Here is a 15,401-nt window from a genome sequence, read left to right on the forward strand (position 1 = left end):
AAGCTTTGTGCTGGTATTATATCCCGGCTTAAAGTCCTGCATGCTTTGTGGTGGTGATTGGATTTGGGTTTTAAACCTAGCAGACTTAATGCCGATGATTGGAGTAAGATTATGATTTCGAATGTTCGTAGTAAACTACCATTGAATATGTTCAATACATTAAGTTGGTAAGGTATGTATTATATACTTTTATATGTTAGATTGATCGGAATTGAATCATGAATGCGAAATGAGAAGTATATGTGAAAATCTCATATGTGTATGTGTGTATTCGGTTATGGTGAAAGGTTATATGAGATTGATTTGGTGATATACATGTTAAATAATATGAATGGAAAGAATGGGTAATAAATCTGCTTGGGACAGCAGCAGTAATGTGATTTCAGAAAATCACCATAAATTGTGGGAGTTGAGTTAGAGGTTAAATAAATTATGTCATGAAATCTTAATGAGTCTAGTTTCTTATAAAAGAAACCGTGTAAGCAAAAGAATTGCCAATAATGAGATATTTGAAGTGGCGTGGAACAGAGTCAAAATGACTTCGAGGTCCCCTGTTCTGTTTTCAGAAAATCATTATAAATGGTACAAAAATAGTTATAAGATAAAATTTATATTCTTAGACTCCTTAATGAGTCTAGTTTCAAATGAAATAAACGATAACATATTTTTAATATTTTGTATAATGAGAAATTTGATTCGTAGTGAAGAGTGGTTAGAATAGTCAAACAGTGAAACAGGGGAAAATTCAATAAAAATCTTGTATTGATTGGTCAAACCAAAAATTCTGAAAATTTTATGGATGGAAGATATATGAGTATATTTTCAGGGAAAATTAACGGCACTTGATTTGGAGTTTCTTAGCTCCAGTTATAAATAATTTAGTGACTGTTGCTCATGAAGACAACTTGTAGTGAATTTGTGATTTTGTTGTAAACATGGTTAAAACTTGTTAATGAGATGCCTTTTGAGTTCTTATAATCTTATTTGTGATTTCAATATTTGGTTTTAATTGAGTTCAGATTCAAGTGAGATGAATTTGCTAAATATGCATTATGTTCATGGATACTTGGCCAAAATGGCAATTATCTAGGAATGATATCTTGAAAATTTGAATAATCGATCTATAAGTAAATTAATTGTTTCCATTGCTTAAAACTTACTAAGCATTGAAGCTTACTCCGTGTTCTCTTTTCCATTTCTTATAGGTTTATACTTTAGCTCGAGTTGGAAGGGCCGGAGATATCATCACACTATCGAGTCATTATGTGAGTTGAGAAGATTGTATATCATCATGGTTTAAGGCTTGTATAGGATAGACTATAGGTAGAATGATCTTTCGACTTTGTATACATTATAGCCATGCGAAGATGGCTTGCTCATTTTGTTTGGAGAAGCCTTATAATTAAACTAATGTGGTGAAATGTTTTAGTTATAACTTGATAGTAGTTAATTTGTTATTAGATATTCGGTTATGTTTTGATAGTGAGTCATTTTGGAAATTTATAAGAGCTCTTATGGAAAATCAATGAGACATGTTTGCATTGTTGATAATTTATGTCTGGTAAGTATCTTTGACCTTATAGAAGTTTTGTTCAGTCAAGTAATACCTCATAACCTTATTCCGGCAACGGATGCGGGTTAGGAGTGTTACATTTAGATATTTTAATGACTCATCCATGAAAAATTAGAAAAAGGTAGAGACTAAATTGGAAATCAATAAAATTAATGGATGATAATTAATTAAAAAGAAAAAAATCATCTATTTTCATATCATCTTCCCTAAATTTTCTATGGAAACCCTAGGAGAGAGGAAGAAAACTTTTCAAACTTAAAAAGGTATGAAATCAAGTCTCGTTTTTAGTAATTTCTATATTTTTGGAATCGGGATAGTCTAATCTTTCTATTTAGGGATTCATTTGAAAAGTTATCAAGGTACGAAATTTGGGTCATGGATGAATATGCTGAAAATTAGAAATTTATGGTAGAAAATGAAAAGTTATTCATAGATAAACAATTTATGGTAGAAAGTCATGGATGCAAACTTGATTTAGGGACTAAAATGAAAAAAGTGGTAAAACCCATGGAAAATTATGAAATTTGTGAAATGTATGTGTTGTAAATGTAGTATATAAATTTTGGCTAGGCCTGGAAAGAGGCTTAAATTTCATTTTTCGAGCCAGGGATGAAATCAAAATTTTTGAAAAAGATAGGGGCAAAATGGTAATTTTGCCTAAGATGTAATAGAATGTAAATGTAAATAAAATGTGATAGATTACTAGTTAAATTTATCCATATAGATTCAGAAAGACCAACTACGTGTAACACCCCTCACCCGTATCCGACGTCGGGATAGGGCTCGAGGCGTTACCGGGATTTCAATTTCATAAACATATTAAATCAAGTCACTAAGTTGCGCTCTAATTTAAAACTTTTCAAATATGTATATTCTTTCCCTTAAACAGGCCTTCGAGACCTAAAACATGCCTAAAGGCGGTCCGGGACAAAATCGAGAACGTTTGATAAAATTTGGGCACCTTGGAAAATTTCTTTTAACTTGAATTGTCACACGCCCGTGTGACTTGGGACACGCCCGTGCAATCACCCAGTGTCCAAGACCTGAGCATTCTATTAAATCACACAGCCAAGACACACGCCCGTGTTCATTTAATAGACTTACCATTTTAGATGCAGGGGACACACGACCATGCCACATGCCCACGGGTGTGGCTTGTGTGTCACACGCGGCCTAGGCACACGCCCGTGTACTCAATCGTGTATACCTTATCAGGCTATTTTCCAAGCCTATGGTCACCCCCTTTTAACACTTATACTTAATGAATATTAAAAAAAAAGTAAAAAATAATTATGCTCTCATAAATGATCTTTGCAAAAACTCATTGCATGGAAACCTCATATCATTGGTTTCGTACAAGCTAGGTTATCTCTCATCTTGTATTTATGTGTTGTCATACCACTTTAATGCATTCAAGATTGGCTCGTTCTTATGACTCATTGCCAATTGGAATTCAACCATCGTACATGATTATAAACTTGCATGGAAATTTTGTAGGTCATAGCCTACTTTAAAACAAGCTGATCTCTATGGCCATAAACAAAAAGATAGATTTATCTTTACAAGCCTTCATTTGGCAAATCAAATGACACATATAACAAAATACTCAAAAGACCTATACATGCCATTGAACAATTTAGAAATGTCTTTATACCAAAGCTGGTCTATTTGATAGTATGCTGACTCTCCAACCGTCTTCCAATCTTTACGAGTCTTCGAGCTCTGTGAGAGACAGGGAAAAGAAAGGGGTAAGCATTTTCATGCTTAGTAAGCTCGAATAACCGGAAAGTAAACTTACCAAGTAATTAGCATGTAAACAAATTGGGTATTAAATTCAATGAGCATAGGATGGCTTCCTTATCACTTACACTCAATCAATGAGTTAGTCATATAACAATGCACTATGAAAGTTATCTTAGATGAGCTCATCATTCAACATCTCATTTGTGTATATATGTCACATTAACCTCATTGAGTTTCTAGGAAATCTCGATGGAATATCCATTTACCGTCAATTCATACAATGATCGTTTCAAATATGCACTCCCGCGAACCTCACATCTTATGGCGGGATTACCAGTCCAGGCTAAATCCCCCATTTTATGAACTCATAAGGTGATGTCGGGATTACCAGTCTAGGCTAAATCCCTTATAACAACAAACACCTTTATTGAGCTTGGATTTGAATTACCAGTCAGGCTAAATTCAAATCCTAATCAGATTACCCGTCCAGGCTAAATCCATAATGCACACATATTCTTCGAGAGGCTCGACCATTCAAAGGAACACCCATCTGGGCTAGATCCTTTTATTAATGAGAGCAACAGATTACCTGTCTGAGCTAAATCCTTACTGCAACACATGCAGGACCTCATGACACATGTCAATCATGGTTTATCCATTGAATTCACTTTTTAACCTCAACCGAGACATTTATCACAATTCATACTTAAACATGCATTTCATAGAATTCCATGTTATTAATAAATGCAATCATCATGCATTCATAAATCATATATTTAGGCACATTGAGTGTTTACTTTAAGTTATCCGAACTTACCTAGTATTCGTTTCGGTGTCGTGTTTCGGTTATTCTGAAACCTTTCGTTTTCCTCGATCGACCTCTGGAATTTGTTCCTCGGGGTCTATAACAATAAAAATAGATCATTAACACTCCACTTTATACATTTCAAGTCTAAATTACACCCGTGGTCCAAATGACCGTTTTGCCCTTGACCTTTGTCATTTTTACGATTCAGTCCCTAGGCTCATATAATGAAACACATGCAATTTCTACCTTACTCAAGCCTAGCCAAACACTTTTCCCTCTTATGGTAGCCCACATTTTCCATTATTTTCACATTTCTACCACAAATTTTACAACTTTTGTAAGAAGGTCCCTTTAGGGGTTTTTCATGAAAATCACTTAGGAAAAGTTTTTTAACACACCTCAAACTTTCATATTCCTCCATAAAACATTAAAATACAAGTAACTCATGCATGGGAAAATTTTTAAACATGAACCCTAGCATGAAATATGGGTAGAAATGGAGAGAGTAAGCTACCAGGATTTCAAAATTACAAAGAACATTAAAAACGGGGCTTAGGAGCACTTACTAATGAGCTTGAAAAGCTTGGAAACCCTAGCTATGGTGGCTTAGGAATTTCGGCTGGACAAGGGAGAAGAATGGCTGAGTTTTGCCTTCTTTTTCCCATTTTATTTCATTAATATGCCAAATGACCAAAATGCCCTTAAGCCCTTTCTTTGAAATTTCATCCACACAAGCCAATTTTTATCCAAAATCTTAGAAATTGGGCAAATTGCTCCCCAAGGCCTTCTATTTTATAATATAAAGCAATTTCATGCAAATTTCTTCTAGAATCCAAGTTTTGCAATTTATTCAATTTAGTCCCTAATATTCCAATTGGGCACTTACTCAAAGAATTCCTTCATGAAACTTTAACACATGCATATTCTCATATTTTAAGCCTCGTAATAATCATAAAATAAATATTTTGATGTCGAATTTGTGGTCCCAAAATCGTTATTCCTACTAGGCCTTATTTTGGGATGTTACATTTCTCCCCCCTTAGGGACTTTCGTCCTCGAAAGTCTTACCATTGAACAGATTCGAATATTGGCTTCTCATGGTTTCTTCTCATTCCCATGTATCCTCTTCTACACCATGTCGATGCCATAAAAATTTTACTAAGGCCACATCGTTATTCCTCAACTGTTTAACCTCACGAGCCAATATCTTAACTGGTTCCTCTCCATAGGTCATGTCCGGTCGAATTTCAATCTTAGTTGGAAAAATCACGTGAGAGGGGTCTAATCGGTATCGCCTTAACATAGATACGTGGAACACATCGTGAATCTTTTCTAGTTCAGGTGGCAATGCCAAGCGATAGGCTAACGGTCCAACTCTTTGAATGATCTCGTACAGTCCGATAAATCGCGGACTCAGTTTGCCTTTCCGGCCAAATCTCAACATCTTTTTCCATGGAGACACTTTCAAGAATACTCTATCTCCAACTTGAAACTCAATTTCCTTTCTTTTCAGATCGGCATATGACTTTTGCCTATCCGATGCCGCTTTCAAAAAATCTCGTATCACTTTAACTTTCTCTTCAGTTTCTTTAATCAAGTCAACTCCGTGAATCTAATTTTCCTTAAGTTCTGTCCAGTACAATGGAGTTCAACACTTCCTACCATACAAGGCTTCATGAGGTGCCATCTTCAAACTCGTCTAAAAACTGTTGTTGTAGGCGAATTCTACTAGCGGCAAATATTTTTCCCAGCCACCCTGAAATCCAAGGATACAACATTGCAACATATCCTCAAGAATCTGAATCATCCACTCAGACTGACCATCTATCTGAGAGTGAAAAGCTGTACTAAAGCTTAACTTCGTACCCAAGGCTTCTTGTAATTTCTTCTAGAATCTCGAAGTGAACCTCGGGTTTCTATCGGAAATAATCGACAGTGGTACCCCATGCAATCTTACAATCTCAAAAATGTACAAGTCGACCAATCTATTGTGGGAGTAATCTGTCCTCACTATAATAAAATGAGCCGACTTCGTCAGCTTATCTACTACGACCCATACGACATTTTTCTTCTTCGGAGTCAATGGCAAGCCTATCACAAAATCCATAGTAACTCTGTCCCACTTCCATTCAGGGACCATCACAGGCTGTAGCAAACCTGAAGGCACTTGATGTTTAGCTTTAACTTGCTGACATACTAGGAATTTTGACAAAAATTCAGAAATATCTCTTTTCATGCCATTCCATTAGTACATTTTCTTCAAATCGTTGAACATCTTGGTACTTCCCTAGTGAATTGACAAACAGCTGTTATGTGCTTCTTTCAAAATTTTTCGAATAAGTTCATTGTTTTTGGGTACACAAACCCTATCTCTGAACATCAAACATCCATCAGAACCAATCCGAAAATTTGATTCAATACCTGACTCATATTAAGTTCTTTTAGCTTGCAATTCATCATCACTAGTTTGAGCATCATAGATTTCCTGAAGGAATGTCACCCTAGCCTCTAGCTCAGCCAAGACTGAACCATCATCAAGCAATGCCAAACGAGCATCCATGGCCCTTAATGCAAACAAGGATTTTCTGCTCAACGCGTCAGCGACAACATTCGCCTTTCCCGGGTGATAGTTAATAATCAGTTCGTAATCCTTGATTAACTCTAGCCACCTCCGCTGCCTCAAATTTAATTCTTTTTGAGTCATCAAATACTTCAAACTCTTGTGGTCAGTGAATATGTGGCAACTCTCACCATATAAATAATGCCTCTAAATCTTCAAAGCAAAAACGATCGCAGTAAGTTCTAGGTCGTGTGTAGGATAGTTTTTCTCATGCGGCTTCAACTGTCGTGAAGCATAGGCTATTACCTTGCCATCTTGCATAAGTATACAACCCAGTCCATTTGAAGATGCGTCACTATAGACTACAAATTCTTTTCCTGACTCAGGCAATACTAAAACAAGAGCTTCAGTTAACAGTTTCTTTAACTTCTCAAAACTTTGTTTACACTTTTTCATCCATTCAAACTTAACGTTTTTCTGTAACAATCTCTTCATCAGAGTAGCTATCATGAAGAATCTTTTCACAAATCTTCGATAGTAACCGGCTAAGCCCAAAAAGCTTCTAACCTCGGTTACATTCTTACGTGGTTTCCATTCGACGATAGCAGAAATCTTACTTGGATCGACTCGGATGCCTTCACCCGAAACAATATGACCCAAAAATCCAACTTCCTGAAGCCAAAACTCACTCTTGCTAAACTTAGCATACAACTGCTTTTCCCGCAAAGTCTGCAACACAATTCTCAAGTGCTTTGCATGTTCTGACTCATCTTTGGAATAAATCAAGATGTCGTCAATGAACACAACGACAAACTTATCCAAATATGGACAGAAGATCCTATTCATTAGATCCATGAATACAGCCGGTGTATTCGTTAACCCAAACGGCATGACGAGAAATTCATAATGATCGTACCTCATTCTGAAAGCTATCTTAGGTGCATCCGATTCTTTAATTCGCAGCTGATAATAGCTAGACCTCTAGTCTATCGTAGAAAACACGGTGGCTCCTCTCAACTGATCGAATAAATCATTGATCCTTGGTAAAAGATACTTATTATTGATAGTTACCTTGTTCAGTTGGCGGTAATCTATACATAACCTTATCGAACCATCTTTCTTCCTTACAAATAGAACGGGAGCACCCCAAGGTGAAAAGCTCGGCCTTACAAAACCTTTATCCGTCAACTCTTGCAACTGTGCTTTCAACTCTCTCAGTTCAGTTGGAGCCATCCTATATGGAGCAATTGAAATAGGAGCTGTCCCTGGCACCAGCTCAATACCAAGTTCTATTTCCCTTTCAGGAGGTAATCCGGGTAATTCTTCTGGAAATGCATCTGGCTACTCAAATACTATAGGCACAGACTCAATCTTCAACTCTGTTTCCTTAGTGTTCAATACAATGGTAAGGTAGGCTTTATACCCTTTTCTCATAATCTCTGAGCAACTATTGTCGTGATCACAACCGGAGGCGTACCCAACTCTCTTAAATCAACTCGTAGAATCTCACCATCCGGGCATTTCAATTTAATATACTTACTACCACAATTTACAATTACATCATGCAGTGCCAACCAATCTATACCAAGTATTACATCAAATTCATCAAATGGTAACAACATAAGATTAGCCGGAAAACAATGACCCTGAATCGTCAAAGGATGATTCTTACAGACTTTATCAACCATGACCGATCTGCCTAGTGGGTTCGACACTTTAATAATAAATTTTGTAGGCTCAAGGAGTATATTCATTCTAGATACCAAGCTCATGCAGATGTATGAATGCGTCGACCCCAGGTCAATTAAGGCAATAACACGTATATCGAAAAGAGAAAAAGTACCCGTGATAACATCAGGAGCAGAGGCTTCCACTCGGGCACGTATCACATACGTTCTTTCCGGGGCTCGAGCCTCTAGTTTTACGGCATCTTTAGCCGTAACTCGACTGCCACTGACACTTCTAGGATATCTCGAAGGTCTACCTCGTGAATTGGGAGTACTCAACTTCGGGGCTACTTCCATTTCTTTCTCGATTCGCTCTGGGCAGTCCCTGAGAAAATGGTCAAGAGATCCACATCTGAAACATGTACCACTCTTCAATCGGCATTCTCCGTGGTGAAATTTGTTGCAACTCTTACACTTCGGCTTTTGATCATCTACACTCCCCACACTAGTTACCATCAGGGAGGAAGACTTTTGGCTTCATCATTTAGAGCTTCTCGCTCTACCCGAATATCCTACTGATGAAATGGACCATTCATGCTGGCTCCTTGATTTCTTTGTTGGAAACGGGCGTGTTTTACTATTGGACCTCTTACTCGCGGCATGGGCCTCTCTCTTTGCTTGCTTTCTTTCGTTGTTAAGCTCCTCGGCCTTCTTGGCTTGAGCAACCAATGCGGCAAATTACTATATTTCCAGGATCCCAATCAACAACTTAATTTCCTCATTCAAACCTTCCTCGAAGTGTTTACACATTTTCGACTCGATTTGGACCCATTCAGTTGCGTACTGACTTAGCCTCACGAACTCTCGTTCGTATTCTGCTACAGTCTTGTTCCCTTGTTTGAGTTCCAGGAACTACTTTCGCTTCGAGTCTAGAAACCATTGGCCAATATATTTCTTCCTAAACTCTGCTTGGAAGAAATCCCAAGTGATATTTTCCTTTGGCACTACCGAGGATATAGTCTTCCACCAATGATACGCAGTATCTTTCAGGAGGGACACGGAACACTTCAGACACTCCTCAGGTGTGCACGACAAATCATCTAACACCCGTGTAGTGTTCTCAAGCCAAAACTCAGCTCTTTCAGCATCATTATCAATTTTAGTTCTGAATTTCTCAGCCCCATACTTTCTAAGCTTATCAACAGTGGCTTTACCAATTCTTACCGGTGCCATACCTTGTGGCATATCCTCATCAGGTTGGTTAGGGGGCGGGGGAGGTCTTGGTATGTTAGGGTGATTCCTCAGGTAATCCCCAAACCATTAGTCCATCATATAAAAAAAGGTAGCTCGAGCCTCTTCCCAGCCTTCAAACATAAGCCTTCTACTACTACTAGATACAACTCGTTGTACGCAAGCTGGAGCATGGCTCTCGGCTCCTCGTACTCATCTTGTGCTTGATTGGAAGACATTTACTCTATTCAAAACAATTTAAATAGTTAGGAGACGTCACACTATCAATATTCGAATAATGGCATGTATAGAAAACCTCAATACTCTCTACAGTAGTTCTAGAACTGACTAAATCGTAGCTCTGATACCATTAAATGTAACAATCTTCACCCGTATCCGACGCAGAGATAGGGATCGAGGCATTACTGAGATTTCACGTTCATAAACATATTAAATCAAGTCACTAAGTTGCGCTCTAATTTAAAACTTTTCAAATATGTATATCATTTCCCTTAAACAGGCCTTCGAGACCTAAAACATGCCTAGAGGCAGTGCGAGACAAAACCGAGAATGTTTGATAAACTTTGGGCACCTTGGAAATTTTCTTTTAACTTGAAGTGTCACACGCCCGTGTGACTTGGGACACGTCCATGCAATCACCCCGTGTCCAAGACCTGAGCATTCTGTTAAATTCACACGGCCAAGACACACGCCCGTGTGTCTAGCCCGTGTTCATTTAATATACTTACCATTTTAGATGCAGGGGACACACGACAATGCCACATACCCACGGGTGGGGCTTGTGTGTCACACACGGCCTAGGCACATGCCCGTGTACTCAACCGTGTATACCCTATTAGGCTATTTTCCAAGCCTATGGTCACCCCCTTTTAACACTTATACTTAATGAATATTAAAAAAAGCAAAACATAATTATGCTCTCATAAATGATATTTGCAAAAACTCATTGCATGGAAACCTCATGTCATTGGTTTCGTACATGCTAGGTTATTTTCCATCTTGTATTTATGTGTTGTCATACCACTTTAATACATTCAAGATTGGCTCGTTCTTATGACTCATTGCCAATTGGAATTCAACCATCGCACATGATTATAAACTTGCATGGAAATTTTGTAGGTCATAGCCTACTTCAAAACAAGCCGATCTCTATGGCCATAAACAAAAAGATCGATTTATCTTTACAAGCCTTCATTTGGAAAATCAAATGACACATATAACAAAATACTCAAAAGACCTATACATGCCATTGAACAATTTAGAAATGTCTTTATACCAAAGCTGGTCTATTTGATAGTATGCTGACTCTCCAACCGTCTTCCAATCTTTACGAGTCCTCGAGTTCTGTGAGAGACAGGGAAAAGATAGGGGTAAGCATTTTCATGCTTAGGAAGCTCGAATAACCAGAAAGTAAACTTACCAAGTAATTAGCATGCAAACAAATTGGGCAATAAATTCAATGAGCATAAAATGGCTTCCCTATCACTTACACTCAATCAATGAGTTAGGCATATAACAATGTACTATGAAAGCTATCTTAGATAAGCTCATCATTCAACATCTTATTTGTATATATATCTCACATTAATCTCGTTGAGTTTCTAGGAAATCTTGATGGAATATCCATTTACCGTCAATTCATGCAATGATCATTTCAGATATGCACTCCCGCGAACCTCACATCTTATGGCGGGATTACCAGTCCAGGCTAAATCCCCCATTTTATGAACTCATAAGGTGATGTCGGGATTACCAGTCCAGACTAAATCCATTATAACGACAAACACCTTTATTGAGCTCAGATCTAAATTACTAGTCCAGGCTAAATTCAGATCCTAATCAGATTACCCTCCGGGCTAAATCCATAATGCACACATATTCTTCGAGGGGCTCGACCATTCAAAGGAACACCCGTCTGAGCTAGATCCTTTTATAAATGAGATCAACAGATTACCCGTCTGGGCTAATTCCTTACTGTAACACATGCAGGACGTCATTACACATGTCAGTCATGGTTTATCCATCGAATTCCCTTTTTAACCTCAACCGAGACATTTATCACAATTCATACTTAAACATGTATTTCATAGAATTTCATGTTATTAATAAATGCAATTATCATGCATTCATAAATCATATATTTAGGCACATTGAGTGTTTACTTTAAGTTATCTGAACTTACCTGGTATTCATTTCGGGTGTCGTGTTTCAGTTATTCCGAAGCCTTTCGTTTTCCTCGATCGACCTTCGAAATTTGTTCCTCGAGGTTATAACAATAAAAATAGATCATTAACACTCCACATTATACATTTCAAGTCTAAATTCCACCCAGTCCAAATGACCGTTTTGCCCTTAACCTTTCACATTTTTACGATTTAGTCCCTAGGCTCATATAATGAAACGCATGCAATTTCTACCTTACTCAAGCCTAGCCGAACACTTTTTCCTCTTATGGTAGCCCACATTTTCCATTATTTTCACATTTCTACCACACATTTTACAACTTTTGCAAAAAGGTCCCTTTAGGGGTTTTTCATGAAAATCACCTAGGAAAAGTTGTTTAACACACCTCAAACTTTCATATTCCTCCATAAAACATCAAAATACAAGTAACTCATGCATGGGTAAATTTTTAAACATGAACCCTAGCATGAAATCTGGGTAGAAATGGAGAGAGTAAGCTACCGGGATCTCAAAATTACAAAGAACATTAAAAATGGGGCTTGGGAGCACTTTCTAATGAGCTTGTAAAGCTTGAAAACCCTAGCTATGGTGGCTTAGGAATTTCGGCTGGACAAGGGAGAAGAATGGCTGAGTTTTGCCTTCTTTTTCCCATTTTATTTCATTAATATGCCAAATGACCAAAATGCCCTTAAGCCCTTTCTTTGAAATTTCATCCACACAAGCCAATTTTTATCCAAAATCTTAGAAATTGGGCAAATTGCTCCCCAAGGCCTTCTATTTTATAATATAAAGCAATTTCATGCAAATTTCTTCTAGAATCCAAGTTTTGCAATTTATTCAATTTAGTCCCTAATTTTCCAATTGGGCACTTACTCAAAAATTCCTTCATGAAACTTTAACACATGCATATTCTCATATTCTAATCCTTGTAATAATCATAAAATAAATATTTTGATGTCAGATTTGTGGCCCCAAAACCACTATTCCTACTAGGCCCTATTTTGGGATGTTACACTACGGAACTAGATCGAGGAAAGCGAAAGGTTTCAGACTTGTTGACATTCAAATACGAACCATTTTCAAGGTAAGTTCATGTAACTTAAATATGTATGTTAATATGCTTGAATTGACTTGTATGATTGTGTTGATATGTATGAGATGATATATATAATGAAATTTAATCATAAGTTGTGAAATGTAGACAAATTGTCATGTTCTGGTTGAACTTTGAAATTTGATGGAATAAGGTGATATTCTTGAATGAGAATAATACTACACATGTTGTCTCAAGCATTTAGCCCAGACGGGTAATCCTGATATAAGCCGCTCGAGCATATACTATAGATTGGAATTAGCCCGGACGGGTAATCCAGATTAAGGTCTACAGAGCATATGATATGAAAAGAATTTAGTCTGGATTGGTAATCCTATAATATAGTTTGTGGCTCGAGAGTGTACTCATTGATTTTGCTCCCCAATGGGTACTTTTGGATATGAATTGTCAAATAGTTGACAAGTATACCTTGAGTAAACTAACTGGATGGCCATCGAAACTTCAACAGTTCAACTGAAAGGACTTTTGAAATGTGGAAAGGTGAAAATAAATGAAAGATTATATTATGATGGGCTCATCTATGTTTACTTGATATTCATATGAGATTATGTGACTAACTTGTTTGAATAAGTGTATGTGTTCAGGTAACTTACCCAAAATTGATGGAATGTATATTTATGTTTGCTTATAATAATAAATATGACCGGTAAGTTATTTTCCATTATACAAACTTTCTAAGCATAAAATGCTTACTCCGTTAAATTTTCCCTATTTTTATAGAGCTCAAAAGCTCGCAAAAGTTGAAAGTTGGTCGAAGCAATCATCACACTATCCACTATCTCATTTTGGTACAAATAGAAATCTCGTTTTGGTATAATGGCATGTATAAGTTTATTTGGCCAATGATGGCTTGTAATTGTTGTTTTGTAATCTAGCCACTGGAGTGGCTAGTGATGGTCTAAGTTTGGCTATTTTTGAAGTGATGTTTTGGTAATCATATAAGTGCTTATTATATGTTAGTTTATTGGAATTATGCTAGCATATAAGTTTATGATAAGAGTAAGTTTATATCCATTGATGCTTAAGATAATACTACATGATTGATGACTAATTTTATGTGAATATGATGTTGGGTTCGTGGATATATGCTTGTGAGTTTTGGTGAAGAAAATTGATAAGTTATGGGTGACAAATGAGGCTATGAAATGACTTTATTTTTGCCTACATGAGTAGACACACGAGCGTGTGTCTTGGCCGTGTGTGACACTCGGCTTATCCCATGGGCATGTGGTCCAGCCGTGTGTCCCCTACATCTTAAAAATGAGAAACAGAATGCTCAGAATTTGGCACACGGGAAGAGACAAGGGCGTGTGTCTCTACCATGTGGTTGACACGGCCTTGCACACGGGCGTGTTACACGGTCATGTGAAAACTACACCTAAATTTTGAAAATAAAATTCGCCACACGGCCTAGCACACAGTCGTGTGACTTGGTCGTGTGACTCCAATTTCTTCATGTCTTACAGGTTAGAGAGTTACATGGGTTAGGGACATGAGCGTGTATAGTCACACAACCAGATCACACAGGTGTATCCCTAGACCCCACGTGCGTGTGGGTACTGTTCATAAGAAAAATTTTGAAAATTCATGAAAAATTTTATGAGATCCCGATTGAGTCTCGATTTATTTCTACTGTCCATTTTGTGCCTCGAGGGTCCATTTAAGGAACATTATGATTGACATCAAAAAATGTTTAGTAACTAGTATAAATTACCTGTAAATGTTTTGCAAACTCTGGTAATACTCTGTAACCCTGTTCTAGCGACGGATACGGGTTAGGGGTGTTATAGGATATTTGTTATAACCAATCAAGTATGGAAACATGTGAAAATTGAGTATATTATGAAATGATGTGGTAATATGCACGAAATTGAGATGATGATTATCTTGTAATTGTAAGCTTAGACAATAGTATGATCGTATAATTCAATTTGAGCATTCCTGTATCATTATTTTTTTTAAATGTTCAGATTATAGAAATATCACTAAGTTTTACTCAGTGTGCGGTTTTATTTTCCGTGCGCAGGTTAGGTACTTCTCTTTTGATCGTCGACTCAGCATCCAAAAATGATCTCGCTCTCTAGTGTGGTAATGTTTAATTCTGTAATGGCTTGTACCTATAATGTCTTGGTTGTTAGTTATTTTGTGAATGGGATGTAAATTGAGTTATAAGTATAATATTAGTTTGGGTATATAAGTATATGTTTGTGCTTGAAGCCTTAATTTTGGTATGTTTTTTTGATCCAAGGCTTGGTATGTGTGTGAACTTTAAACTTGATGTCTTAGGTAGCTATATGTTAGGCTAAATAGAATTATTTTGGCATGCTTAAAATCTTGATTTGAATGATGCATTGTTGATATGTTTTGCTGATATAAAATGTGTTACCAATGAGGGTACATTGGTTAGGCACCTAAGATGATTGTTTTGGCATGTTTTAAGTATGTTTGATTGTATTTTGAAAAGGTTAAATGATTGGTTTTTGAGGTGCTTGATTCCCAAA

This window comes from Gossypium hirsutum, chromosome A09 (genome assembly GCF_007990345.1).
Source record: "Gossypium hirsutum isolate 1008001.06 chromosome A09, Gossypium_hirsutum_v2.1, whole genome shotgun sequence".
In the NCBI taxonomy this organism is placed as follows: Eukaryota; Viridiplantae; Streptophyta; class Magnoliopsida; order Malvales; family Malvaceae; genus Gossypium; species Gossypium hirsutum.